The sequence below is a fragment of the Lytechinus pictus genome, chromosome 3 (genome assembly GCF_037042905.1).
Source record: "Lytechinus pictus isolate F3 Inbred chromosome 3, Lp3.0, whole genome shotgun sequence".
Lineage (NCBI taxonomy): Eukaryota > Metazoa > Echinodermata > Echinoidea > Temnopleuroida > Toxopneustidae > Lytechinus > Lytechinus pictus.
Window position 1 is genome coordinate 20,318,469 of NC_087247.1, and position 14,608 is coordinate 20,333,076.

At 38.1% G+C, this 14,608-nt stretch overlaps 1 protein-coding gene across 3 annotated transcripts in view; it reads left to right on the forward strand.

Annotated features, from left to right (window-relative positions):
- Window positions 1-8,223: 8,223 nt before the first annotated feature.
- The window catches only part of LOC129257665 (ATP-dependent zinc metalloprotease YME1L1-like), a 34,806-nt gene continuing 28,421 nt past the window's right edge, over window positions 8,224-14,608 (forward strand). The window contains exon 1 of one of the 3 annotated variants that reach the window (XM_064096598.1): window positions 8,224-8,447. The gene's annotated coding sequence lies outside the window, so the exon portion shown is untranslated. Of the gene's footprint in view, window positions 8,454-14,608 lie in introns of all 3 variants that reach the window. The other 2 variants (XM_064096600.1, XM_064096599.1) reach the window with 2 other exon arrangements.

Here is a 14,608-nt window from a genome sequence, read left to right on the forward strand (position 1 = left end):
TTAATTTTTTACTACTTATAAACCTTAAAAGAAAAAGAAATCGCTCTGCGCAGGGGGGGGGGGGACCAGAATAGGGGTGATAAAGACCCATTTTTTGGCCAGGGCGGGGCAAAAAAAACCATCCGCAGCCATCGTAGCCAGCTTTTCGGAATGAGGGGGGGGTAATAATATTACATTAAATTTATATATATATGCATATATACAGATGTGGATCGAGCTTTCGCCAATAAGGGGGGGGGGGGGAGATTTCATTCCCATTTTCCCCGATCGGCTGCTCAAAACTGATTTATTTTTCTTTGAATGGGGTAGTCCGAATAGTGACTTCTTAGCTTTTTATCCTTATAAACAAGATAAACAAGATAATTGTATCTCATAATCCCTGATTGAATAATGCAAACGCGAGAAGCCGAGCTAAATTTTATAGAAATTTCGTCCTAAAAATTGAACATTCTTATATAGCAATGTTTGTGATTATGAACAAGACGCGTATGGAACTAACTAATCACTTCGAGCGCGAAGTGCGAGCTGAAATTTTTGATAAACTTACTGTCATAAAGAGGGATTTTAAGTAGTTTGTTAGAAGTCATATAGGCTTATACTTACTAATGAAAATGCGAGCACGCAGCGCCAGCTGATAAGTTTTGACGATCAGACCTGAAAAGGAATATTTTGAGAACTTCATGGAACACATGAATAGATAAGTACTTCAAACGAACCTTAATTATTTCATTTTCGGATTAACGAACCTTATTTCGTTTTCGGACTAACGAACCTTCTGATCAACGAGCCTCATTTCGTTTTCGGACTAACGAACCTCATTTCGTTTTCGGACTAACAAACCTTCGGAATTACGATCCTCATTTCGTTTTCGGACTAACGAACCTCATTTTGCTTTCGGACTAACGAACCTTAATTCGGAATTACGAACGTTTAATCGTTTTCGGACCAACGAACCTTCGGAATTACGAACCTTATTTCGTTTTCGGACTAACGATCCTTCGAAATTTACGAACCTTCGGAACGCGAACCTTCGGAATAACGAACCTTCGGAATAGTCTAACCTTCGGAATAGCGAAGCGTCGGAATTACGAATGTATGCGGTTCTGGTTCCTAAATCATTTATGAATCTTACTATCTTAAGCTGAATTACTTTTTATTTTGTTCTTATATCCATCACACCCAGACCAACGTACCAAGCAGCATTAGCATGTAAATAGACCTATTCATAAATAAGGGCGAACCTGCCCCCCCCCCCCCCCGGCCGTCACAAAAGAGACGAACTTGCCCATGCCAGCATCAGAGCATGGGCGGCCATTTTCTTTGCCTTCAGTTAATATTTATTGTTCGATCTACGCAAAATGTACAACCTAAAATGTTGAAGTATTCAACGGCATATTACAGTATAGGCAAATATCACACATTTTTAATACAAAAACTTACTATAATAACTACATTCATAAGAATATGTCTATACAAAAAAAATCAAGAAATCTGAAATATTTTATTTCAATCATCAATAATGGCCTCGAAACAGATAAGACGCCATATACGTTTATGAGATTGCGAGCACAAGTCATGACCTCTCGCCAAGGTACGTGTTACCGTCTGTGGTTGTTACCTCAGGGTAGGTTGTCATTGCAACATCAATAAAACTTATATCAAATCACAGCAAAGGGGAAAAACGTGGTGGGTGGACCCGCCCCGCTATCCCCTCCCGAAATAGATAATGCGAGCGAGCATTAAGGACGCGAGCTCATAATTATGTAGGCCCTATACATGAAGATATATTACATTGACTTGAAACTATATCAAAGAGAGATAAGAAGTTAAGTTTGCAGCGGGCTCATGAGGACAAGCATATCTCCAGTGGCGGCGATCCTGGGGGGGGGGGGCAGCTAGTGCCTCCCCCACTTTTTGATGCACTGAATAAGTGCCCTTTTTACGCAAGAAAATTGCCTCCTCAGCAAGAACTGTGCCCCTTTCATCGGAAGAGGACCCTATTCAGGTGTTGCCAAGTGCCCTTTCTCGTATATAAGTGCCTTTAATCCCCCCCCCCAAAAAAAAAATGCCCCCGGTCACAGGCGGTGGTTCTGTGCCCTTTTTACCTGAGAAGGACCCGTTTTATGGACGTTTTAATATTAGTATAAGTGCCATCTCATTTTTTTGTATCAGTGCCAAATTTTACCAAAACATTCCGCCTCATGAACGTGTTCTGTGCCCTCCTGTGCCCCTTTCACCTTATAGAAGGACCCACTATGTGTGAGCAAGTGCCCCTTGCTTTCTTGTAAATACCATTTCTCGAATCAGTGCCCCTTTTTACCCAAGAAAGGTGCCCCCATGACATGTTCTTTGCCCCTTTCACATGAGAAGGACCCAATTTTTCCGTTGTTAAGTGCTCTTTTGCCATCTGTCCTTTCTCGTATCAGTGTCCTTTTTTACCCAAGAAAAGTGCCCCAGCTCACGAACGTGTTCTGCCCTTTCACCTGAGAATTAAGGACCTGTTATGTGTTCCGAGTGCCCCTTTGCCTTATATAATTATGTGCCTGTTCTTCATATCACATAGGTTGTCCTGAAACACCACTCTTTTCATGCCCGATGAGCGCCCTTTTCTGCTTCCTTTGCAAGTGCATAATGAATGAAAAACACTTGTAATCCTACGTGCCTTAAGTTTCAGTGGGGTACTATAGATAAATATTTTTTTCTTTGTTTTAAGATTATGATGGTATGCAGCGGGGGAGGGGGGGGGGGGGCCGGTGCCCCCACTGAAATTTTGAAAATTCACATTACAGATTTTCACAAAAAGTATGCATAGAATCCATTAATTTCACTTAACAAAATGCAAAAGCACGTAATGAAAAGCTCGGTCGCCTCGCTCCTTCGATTTTTTCCAAAATGTTTACTTGTGCTGCCCCCAGCAAAAAAAAATCTACGCTTACGGCCATCATGTTTAAGATGTTGCCCTTTTTGAAAGAAAAGGTTCCCTTTTTCCTGTGCCCCCCCCCCCCCCTCCACTTCAACGTCGCTCCGGCGCCGGCCCTGCATATTGCACCAATCAAAATGGATGACCTGACAAACAGTGTAACAACGTAAATGGTAAAAGCGAGCTGAAATTTTTAATAAACTGACCCGGCCTAATCTTTTAAGCAGCTGTTTAACATTTTAAAGAGAATATGGAAATTGATGCAAGAGCGAAGCACGAACTGAACATTTTTGACGATAATATATATTTTTTAATTCACGAACAGGATAGGCTATATATGTATCTCACTAAAAATGCGAGCGCGTCATGATTGCCGGGCAGAAAAAAAAGCATAATGCCTTGAAAACGGGATGTTATAAGCCCCATTTTTTTTTTAATATACCGGTAGGGCAGATCATCCCACCCGGGCAAGACTAATATGCGAGCACGAATTTTCATTTTCATCCACAATGGCCTCAAAGTTTTTCTATTTTCCAATAATTTCCCTTCCCTTAATTCAGTGATTTTTCTTCCTCCTGTTTGATCTTCTTCTTCTTTATTTTTTTTTGCCGTCTCAGCGCCTCCCCCCCCCCCCCCTCGTTTTGCTATATGCACGTGCCGGTATACCGTACGTACCGTACGCTGCCCAATCGTCGCTCAGTTTACGTATTTTCCTATATGTTTCATTCAATTAGCTATGATACCCTTACTTCTTTATGTCAACTGAAAGAGAAAATACTGGAAAATTGTTTCATAGGATAATAATTATATATCTTCAAAGCACCGCTGTGTAATTCTCCGTTTTCGGCACCCCTTGCGCCTGTCCCATTCGCCGCTCACCACTGCCCTAACTCCGCTCACTTAGCGCGCGCATTCATACATGTAGTTTATAAGGCCTGATACTGTCTAACTCTTTTTTCTACCCTTTTTTCTTGCACTTCTGAGTGAGAAAGTGTGTAATTTTGTTGTGATTAAATGTATTGTTTACAAGTTTTATAGTACTATACACTGTATAAAATGTTTCTTTCGCCAAGTGCAATTATTTTTAGGGCCTCAAACTTTTTGTTACTGATCTACGCCTATATATCATTTTTTGTTATCCTCCAAACATATATTCCGTATTTTTTATAAAATACATATTTTCAAAAAACCTTTCCCGACAAAATTTTAACTGATTTCAATTATCTAATAATATGAATATGATTCTAATCCATTCATGAATTTTATGAGTATATTATTATTTATTTATTTATTTCGGAAATGAAAAGTATATGAAATTGGAACAATTAATGTAATACAACATTAACAGAGTATAGATTGAGCACCCACTGGGTCAAATAAATTACTGTTGTCAATAAAGACCATGACCCTAACCAGTGCTATAATAAGGGTGCTTAAATAAAATCGGAAGTGGATAAAAGAGTCAGCATGAACAAAAATGTTTAAAGAACAATATATATAATATAATAACATGCTTGATATAGTTAAGTTAACTTAATTAACTTAAAATATCAATATTGATGAATCTACATTCTTATAAATAAAACGATATAAAGCTCTTTTAGCACATTCGCCATTCAAAGTAATCATTTTCGCCACTCATCCAACTTGAGTGCCCCCCCCCTTGTTGTCCCTTCCGCTCATCGCCCCCTGATGCCATCGACCATTGATTTCCATTATTATTATTTTTTTTTTTTGAAATAATTATTTGCATCCTCCTCCAAGTTCTAATTCAAATTTGTTGCTTTTACACTGTCTTGACTCATTATTTATCAAGTATGTATTCGTGTATCCCACTTTTTTGTTTACTCTACTTTTTCTTGTCGTATTGATATTTTATGGGACTCTCACTGCATATTCGTATGTCTGTATTATCGATCATATTGAATATGTATTGTTACTTTGATTATATTTTGAAAAAATTGTTGAACGGAAATAAAATCTAAATCAAAATCTAAATCTATTCTTTGGAGCCTTCAACCAACAAGCTTTGCTTTTACTTTTAGCTCCCTCATATCCACATCTCTCATTTTCTTTCTTTGTCATAATTTTAGAACCAATTACAAGAATACATTCTAGTACTTTTTTCTATTGTTATATTATGTATACATTTCATATTTTAACGATGTTTATTTATGCTTATCTATGAAAACTTGTATTGTATAATATTATTGTTTGTATTGAATTCTTGATTTTTTGAAAATGTGAAATGTTGATGTGCATAAACCTTGAGCCCTGAACTCCGATAATATTTTTTGGGGATTCCCTTATATTGACTTTCATTAAAAAAAAGCTAATCTTGAAAAAAAAACAATAAATATTTAATCACCTCGCTGGTTTAAGTTCATATTCGAACTCCCATCAATAATATAGGAGAGGGGAAAAGGCACTCAAGAAAATTCTATTTGTTCAAAATAAATTGGTCAATTTAAATCCTGTTCCGTTTTCAAACAAAACACAATAAAAAAAGGAAATCTCCAGAAACATGACAAAGTTTCATCTATTCAAATCAATCAGGAAACTACTGACCGAGTTCAAAAGGCCTATATAGGCCCATTAGTGGGAGATTTTTTCTTATTTATTCATTTAAATTCTTTATTTTATTTAGATTTTTAGATATGAATCAGATAGGCATGCAGATAATGCGTATGGGCCTAACATAAAATAAATGTATCATTAGGCTCATAAGTTATCACATATAGGCCTAATTACACATCTATTTGAGGTGACGTGTATAAAATCCTTGTTTTATTCCAATTAAATTATCCATAAATTTCATACTCTGAGTAAATGATATTGGTTATCATCAAAATATGAATACGCCACATAAAAAAACCAGTATTACGATCGATAATTGCCTAGAAGACATGCCAGGGGCCGCGGAACCGGGGGAGGGGCTTCACCCCAGAACAAAAAAAAACTATCCCTATATCTCCAAGTTGTTTGTACGTCGGTATTTAGTGATAAACATCGAAGTCTCATTTTTTAGCATTGATGACCCTACGATTCGTTCTAGAGCAAGATAATTTTTGTAAAACTTTTTCCCACACACTTTGGGCTGGGACAATGATTACAATTAAATCTCGAAATATTTCTGGTGAACAGTGACAAACTCTTTTGATCATCTTTCAACATTTCTGTAAACGTCAGCTTATCTGCCTGCTCCATGATAAATCGTGACCGAGGGGGTTTTATTTGCCGTCACCCTCAGCTAAAGGGAGAGAGAGGGGGAGATAGAGAAGCAATCATAGGAGAAGTGAGAGAGGAAAATGTAAAAGAGTAATAAAGAAGAAAAATGGCCGCGTCGCAAAAAAGACAACGGAAGAGGTATCAATCAAGGCCGGAATATAGGAAAATAATGAAATGAAAAAAAAAAATTAAGAGGAAGGAAGAAGACAAGACGAAAATGAGAGTTGGGGGACCGACAAATACCTGTACCCTTCATTTAGAACAAAATAACTATTCAGCCTGCGCTTCGCGCCCGCATTGCCCGTTTGTTTCATTATTCATGTCTTGTTTTCAAGTCATTCTCGGTTTGTAAGATAAAACATCATTAGAAAAGTGCTTAAAATGTCTCGTTTTTTTCTCTGAATCAGGGGCAGAAATCTCTCCCAAAAAGTAGGGGGGGGGGCAAGGGGCTGGAAAATTTGACAAGCAAAAAAAATTTGTTCATGAATTCATATGACACTCGATCTCTTTTCGATCTCTTATTTTATTATTCATGCATTACAGTTATAATCTGCTCTAGCTAACATAATGAGCATAATAATATAGGCTGATCAATCGAGCTGATTTCTCTTAGAAAGTTGTACAAGCAAATATTACCACTATTCTTATTGAAGCGATGTTTCTTATGAGGTAGGCCTATACTGAATTATGACCTGAAATAAATTCAGACATTCCTACATTGTTTACTCTTAATTTTCATCTCATATTAAATTCACGAGTTGAATTAGTAGAGTAATCAGGCGTTACCATGGCAACATACCATTACCATGCATTCAAATGAACTTATATCCATGCAGAACACTCTGTTGTTTTCGATATTTAATTCAAATGAATTGGTCAAACCTATATAGATTTTGGCATTTTCATTGTCATTTTCCACCATTCATCTTTTCCCACCATAATGTTGATTTATGATGGCAATTCAATAAATGCCCCCAACGTCATTGGCCAAAGTTAATTTACCTTAAATTACCTTTGACCGTGGCATGACCTGAAACTCACTATAGGATTTTCACTGACTCCCTTATTTCTAAGTTTCATGATAGCTATAAAAACCTGTAGGCCTATTTCAAACTTATGATTACATTTCACAAACTTATCCTGTTTTAAGATTTCAATGTTTACGACGCCGCCCGCGCGGCGCCGTCGGAAAAAGCGGCGCCCTGTCTCTGCAGGCAATCAAGACAAAGTGTATTTTTCTGCGGGAAAGATAAGCCGTTACCATGGCAATGGATCTTTTGCAAATACTTTGATGACTTGATAGGACTATATCTAGAAATTGAATTTGGAAGGCTTAAGAATGATAGATTGGACCATTTAAATTGACAGGGTAATGTGCCATATAATATATATAGGCTCGATATGTTATTTTTTTAAAACATATTAATCAGTTGCCATGGCAACGGCGGAAGGAGGCATTTATGAAACTGGCAACAAGCGGATTCATGTTCAGCACCATCAAAATAGAGGAAATGACACAAAAAATCAGATTCTAAAGAAAAGTCTACTTGAAAAATTATGACAATTCCGTTTAGGCCCTATACTCTTACAATGATTATCATACACAATCAGGGTGAGCGGAGTTAGGGCAGGCTGCTATCTCAAGGTATGCCCTCGCTAATTCATTCACACAACAAATATTCATTCTAGAAAAATTTGTCATGACGACATATCAGGACCTCCCGCACCTACGACTCTCACATTTTCATTCATCATATAAAAATATAACATTTTTCACTGTTTTTAGGAGTTTTAAAAGTGATTGAAAAAAAACGTAATTTGGTGCAGTTGCGGTACAGTTGATCGAAGTTCAAACAGTTATCGGGTTACTTTACATTTAAAGCAGTATATCACGATGATTTATTAAGGGATTGATTTTATTTTTCCACACTTGGTTTTTTAATGTAATGGTCTCCTCTTGGCTGCTTAATTATGCGAGTATACTAAACAATAAGGAATTTGGGACGAATTTAAAATGATAATCATAATAAGCAGCGTGCGCATCGCGCTTGTGAGGGTGAGCGAGAATTGGGCAGCGTACGGTACGTACGAACGCGCCGCACACAGGAACGTTACTTGCGTAACTTACGCCGATATTCTTGGATATTACTGTTTGGACTACAATATCCGTATTTTCCCAGTGATTATTTCTGTATTTAACATAGATTAGAAGAAGACTGTGGCGGCGGTGTAGGGGTTGGGTTCAGTGTTTCTGTGACTTTAAAAATACAACTGCTGATCCCAGTAATACGAGGTACATGTAACTGTAAGTAACATACCGTATGTGGATTTACCTGGAGAGAGAGCTCTTGTGCAATTCGAATAGACGTTATCACAGAATTGTGATGACTGTATTAGACATGCGTGCGTAAGAATTACATCCGCCGGTAATAGTAATGGCCTTCCGTGCGACTCTTCTGCAAGCAAACATTACTAAATTATTAATTTACTTACACTCATGACTGTATCGGATTTCTGTTATCTGTGACTGTGGAGTCCTAATTACCTAGCTTAGCCTAGAGGATTCCATGAAGATATTTTTGAATGATTTTGATGTTGTCAATGTCATTTCATCCCCCATCCGATCCTACTTAGTTAGACTTAGACTCTAGAGTTAGACCACTCACACACAAGCATGCGAGGTTAGTTGTACTACTTAGACTTAGTAAAAAGTTACTATAGGCCTACTAGTTGTAGGATGGGGGGTCGGGTGTCCGGACACTTTATATTTTTGAAGCCTTCTTTTTTGTCTTTGGATTACACTAATGTTGTAAATCGGATCAAAAATCAGATCGAAAATCGGATCGGCAGTTAAGCTTCTAAAATCGAAATCGAATCGAAAATCGAATCGGCGATGTTTAAAAACAAAGGAATACATCAACATTTTGTTCGCGGTCGCGCGCATCTTCCTGACAAAGTCACAAAGACGAATGTTTAGGAATGGAAGTAGTCGACATGCGCGATCGTTTGGAACATGCTTTTAAAGGGTTTTGAGGTTTAACTGCTTAACAATAAAATGAGTGATTTTTATTAGAAAGATAAACGAATGACGCATCTTCCGAGCAGTCGCAAAGGAAAATAATTCTCGTAGATCACAGGTCAATGAACGATCGGCGGGACATCTTTTATAAGTATTTTTATGTGAAGCTGAGCTCAGCTAAGTTCGCTCATTATAATATGTGATTACAGCCACGCCCAATAACCATTCCAAAGTACACCCATTTTGTTATAATAGCTTACTTGGTACATCATTTCTCCGAATCAGTTCTGGGAAAAGTTAAGTCACGCCTCAGTATCGATCTTTTTGTATACCCACCCACTCAACAATATCAGTGAATTACGCAATGCGCGCAAGCATTCACACAATACAAGATAGTTTTATGGCATAGCCGAGAACTGGAACCGCCCAGACTCAACGGGCTAGCGCAAAATTCTTTACACTACCTTTTGGCATGTGCACGTGGTGGGTTTGATTGACACTGCTAACAGTGCTATTCTTTGAGTTGGCTCACTGGCTGGATTAATGACAATATATCACTGCAAGTATGGCTTACATGATACATACAACACGCAACACATCCATACACACTGCTCTCAAACTCCCTTGCTATCATTCGTACCTAGGCCGTGTGTGCACTTATGGGCGGGATTTAAGCAGGGCATTGACTAGCATATACAACACATCCATGCACCCAGCATTCATATACATTTCTCAAACTCCCTTGCTATTCGTCCATTGTGTGAACTCATGGGCGGGATTATGACAAAAATTAGCGCAAGCACTAGCATACGTAATACACACAATACATTCCTGCACCCACGCGGTCACACATAGCTCTCAAACTCCCTTGTCATTCGTCCATTGTATTCACTCATGGGCGGGATTTATCAGCGTAAGCACTAGCATACATAATGCGTACAACACATTCATGCAGTCACACACAGCTCTCAAACTCCCTTGCTATTGGTCCATTGTATTCACTTATGGGCGGGATTTATCAGCATAAGCACTAGCATACATAATGCATACAACACATTCATGCATGCACCCATGCAGTCACATACAGCTCTCAAACTCCATTGCTATTGGCCATTGTGTGCACTCATGGGCGGGATAAATGACAAACACAGTACAAGTACATGTTCATTGTTTGTATTATACAATACATTCATTCCAAGTTCCACTCCCACCATACCAGTCAGCGCAGCTACCGGTAGGTCATCATAAGTAGGTCAACCTTTTATGAGTCATTTCTGACATTCCAGGAATCTCGATTGTTCGAACTATTCGATTGTTAAAAAGCTCTAAATAGCTAGCACCTCTGCAAGAACAATCTTGAAATATGTTCTGACCGCACTGTAACTAGATCTACAGGTATGCCGATTTTTTATATCCGATTTTTTCCTTCAAGGGGCATGATCGAAGATCGGCAAGTGATCGCCGATTGTTGTGAAATCGAATGGAATCGGTTGCCGATTGCAAAATCGGTTACAAGCTTAGATTACACTAAAAATATGAATTCAATAGTTGTAGGACCTAATCATCTTCTATTTTGTTCTCTATAATATTTCCTAACATTTTGTACTAAACATTTATGAAACTTCGCTTGTAAATTTTTCCAAATGACTTTCTAAAGCTGATCGTCCGGACACACAACAACTGGGTATACTACTAACCTCGCACAACGCATGTCATTTCATAATGAATTTTGACGTTTTCATTCATCACACGAATGTGAGAGAATGACACACGCCAAAATCTTCACAATAGGCCCTATACTAAATTTATTCATCTAAATCTGTTCATTGAATTAATTTTTAAAATATGCTCCAAAATATTCATAAAAAGGGATTTTAAACGCTTACCTTCAAATCTCAGCCAAGATACTCCGTCCGATCCTTAATACTGCGGTGGAAATTACACAAACAACAATCGAAATGCGAATTTTTCTTATCGAACAGTCTAGATTCAAGTCGCCGGCGCATAATAGGAAATTGTACCAAAAAAATCAACAGGCATCTCACGTATAATCGCTGATGGCGCTACATCATAAAATAACGCTGAACAGCGAAAAAAATGCGGAGCGCCTAGAACGCAACCAGCAGTACAGCTGATCTGACGTAAACGACGTAAACAAGCAAGTTTATTAAATAATATCGCGCGCCCTCTCTGTGCGTATAGAGAAAACCAGCGAATTGGCCGCATGCCTGCTTCGACATCAAGTAAAATCATCGATATAAAGTACCAGAAAGACAGAGAGGAATTGAAATTGGCTTCATATCGTTTGGTAAGTTTCATATCCAAAGCTTACTTCATGTAAAATGTAGATAAATTTCTAATTTTTACAAAAGAATAAAAAAATTATTGCAAGTGCCGTGCCAGCGGTTATCCTGTGCATGGCGGCGGTAATGTACCCATGGGTGGACTTAGACTTAGTTAGAGCCTAGCTAGGCTACAAAGCTATGTTCGTGCAGGCTCCACGGCCACTCTACTTCTCTACTGCTACACTACGCTCCAACTACCCGAACCTCGAGACCAAAAACTCGCTCTGATACTCCAAGTGACAAAGGTGGGATTTTATGGGGGAAAATCACTCACACAAGCATGCGAGGACGAGGTAAGACCGTTAGTTGTACTAACCTCGCACTACGCATGTCATTTCATAATGAATTTTGACGTTTTCATTCATCACACGAATGTGAGAGAATGAAACACGCCAAAATCTTCACAATATATTAAATTTATTCATCTAAATATGATCATCTAATTTAATTTTAAAAATGTGCTCGAACGTATTTATAAAAAGGGATTTTAAACGCTTACCTCCAAATCTCAGCCAAGATACTCCGTCCGATCTTAATACTGCGGTGGAAATTACGCAAACAACAATCGAAAATGCGAATTTTTCCTATCGAACAGTCTAGATTCAAGTCGTCAGCGCATAATAGGAAATTGTACCAAAAAATCAACAGGTTACATCTCACGTATAATCGCTGATGGCGCTACGTCATAAAATAACGCTGAACAGCGAATAAAAATGCGGAGCGCCTAGAAGGCAACCAGCAGTACAGCTGATCTGACGTAAACGATGTAAACAAGCAAGTTTATTAAATAATATCGCGCGCCCTCTCTGTGCGTATAGAGAAAACCAGCGAATTAGCTCCATGCCTGCTTCGACATCAAGAAAAATCATCGATATAAAGTACCAGAAAGACAGAGGAAATGAAATTGGTTTTTATATCGTTTGGTAAGTTTCATTTCCAAAGCTTACTTGATTTAAACTATAGATCTATTTCTAATTTTAACAAAATAGGCAGAAACTTATTGCTAGTGCCGTGCCAGTGGTTATCCTGTGCACGGCGGCGGTAATGTACCCAAGGGTGGGGGAATATATAAAATTCATGCAACATCACGATCTTTAAAAATTGAACTAATATTATACAAAGTTTCACTTCTTTCCATGCTTCGTATAATCAGTCTCAAAATTGGTGATTTAGAGCCAACATGGAGTTCCTCACACGTATAAATAATTCGCTGCCGATTTCATTTTTCCATTTCTTCTTGCCAATAACTACAGTACTTGCATAACTAGATCTAAACAGATTATTCTAGAATATGAATTTATTCCTAAACCGGACTTTAACCTTGACTTGTATTTCAAATAGTGTATTTTAAATTTTTTAGTGTACCTGTATACCTGAGGCTGAGTTGGAATTATTTCCTCATGTTGACATGTTTTCATCATCTTTTGTTTTGTTCTGTGTATATACGTTGTATCTACGTGTGTGTAAATCAGTGAAAGAAGAATTTCCTTTATGAAAATAAAGTTGCTTGATTGATTGCTTGATTTTTACACTGTCACTGTCAGGTTCCATAACAACTGTTCATCATAATTCATATCTGCCTTGTCTTGTCTTGTAAATACTGCACTTGAACGCCTCAAAGAGGCTATGCAGGGCTCGAAATTGGTGGCGGTCCGGGGGCCATTGACCGCCTAAAGCTCCGTCGGGCACCCTAAAAGTCGGGTAATAGTGCCCGGGCTGACCACCAGAAAAAATAAATGTAGAAAACCGAAAATGAGCAGGTCTAAAACGAATCGTAGGGACTGATTTTCCGTTTAAAAAAATTGCCTTTTCCGTTTCAGAAAATCGTAAACTCCATTTCAGCATGTCTGAAAACGGAAATTCTGTTTCCCCATTGACTTTGTGTACACGGAAAATTGCCAATTCCGTTTACCATTCAGTAGCAATATATCATTCTCGCTGGTCAAAATTTGTATCTGCCACTGTACCAACAACGCAGTAGTATCCGCTCTAATCGGATCTACATGTATGGGGGTACACAAAATATTTTGAAAAACACATTTGACATAAATACATCCTTACCTTTCACATTATTAGCATTATTTTTTTATTAAATTAATTTTTATTGATAACTTTGGGGGTTTTTGGACATCGTTACGACCAGTCAACGACTTTGGCCTATCCGCCATTTTGATTTCAAGACCGGAATATCGTGCTGTTACATCTTGAAACGTAGAGGGCAGCATGCAACACACGACCCTATTGTTTGCATGTGAATGTTTTCGACACGGCCGACTCGGCCCATTGAACTTGAATAAAGTTAAGTCCTTTCATTATAGTATCAAATTCAACATGTGATGATCTTGTTGTGTGTAATTTGGTGATTGAGGACACATTTTGTGATGTTGGGGAATGGACAATGACATGATCACTTTTTTATGTTTTGCCTCATCCAAGCCACTTGTGGTTTTGTTCCCACTCTTTCTGTAATGTATACTTCTGGGGCCCATTTCATAAAAAGTTGCTATAAATTCTTTTGCAGCCAGAGGCTGAATTGTGGAATCTTTTACAAATCAAAAATATAAACATTACATAAACATCATAAATAATTACATAATTACACAATGCAAAATTCAAATATATGATATCCAAAAATTAACTATGAGTACAGGATATCATGCATTAAAAGAAAACAAATGAAGCACAGAGACTCAGAGTTTACCTTAGAGTGACAGAGAGAAAGGGACAGGGACAGAGAGAGACAGTTACACAGAGCTAAGGGAGAGAGAGAAACAGGAGAGAGAAAAAGAGAGAAAGACAAAAGGATCATGAGTAATTTTTTTTAATCTCCTTTGAAACAAAGGCTTGAGTTTGTCTTTTTTAAATCCACAGAAAGGTTCCACCAGTAATGTAGTGTTTCGCAGCAAACTTACACATACAGAGTTGATAACACTTTACAATTTGTCATGATACAATATTTTCAATATGCATGTGATGACCACCTAAACTGCCATTTGACCACCTAAAGTTCAGTCCAGGGTGCCCGGCTGACTTCCAAAAATTAATGTTAATCGAGAGGCCTGCTATAGACGTGCAGGCCATTCATGCAATTGCTGC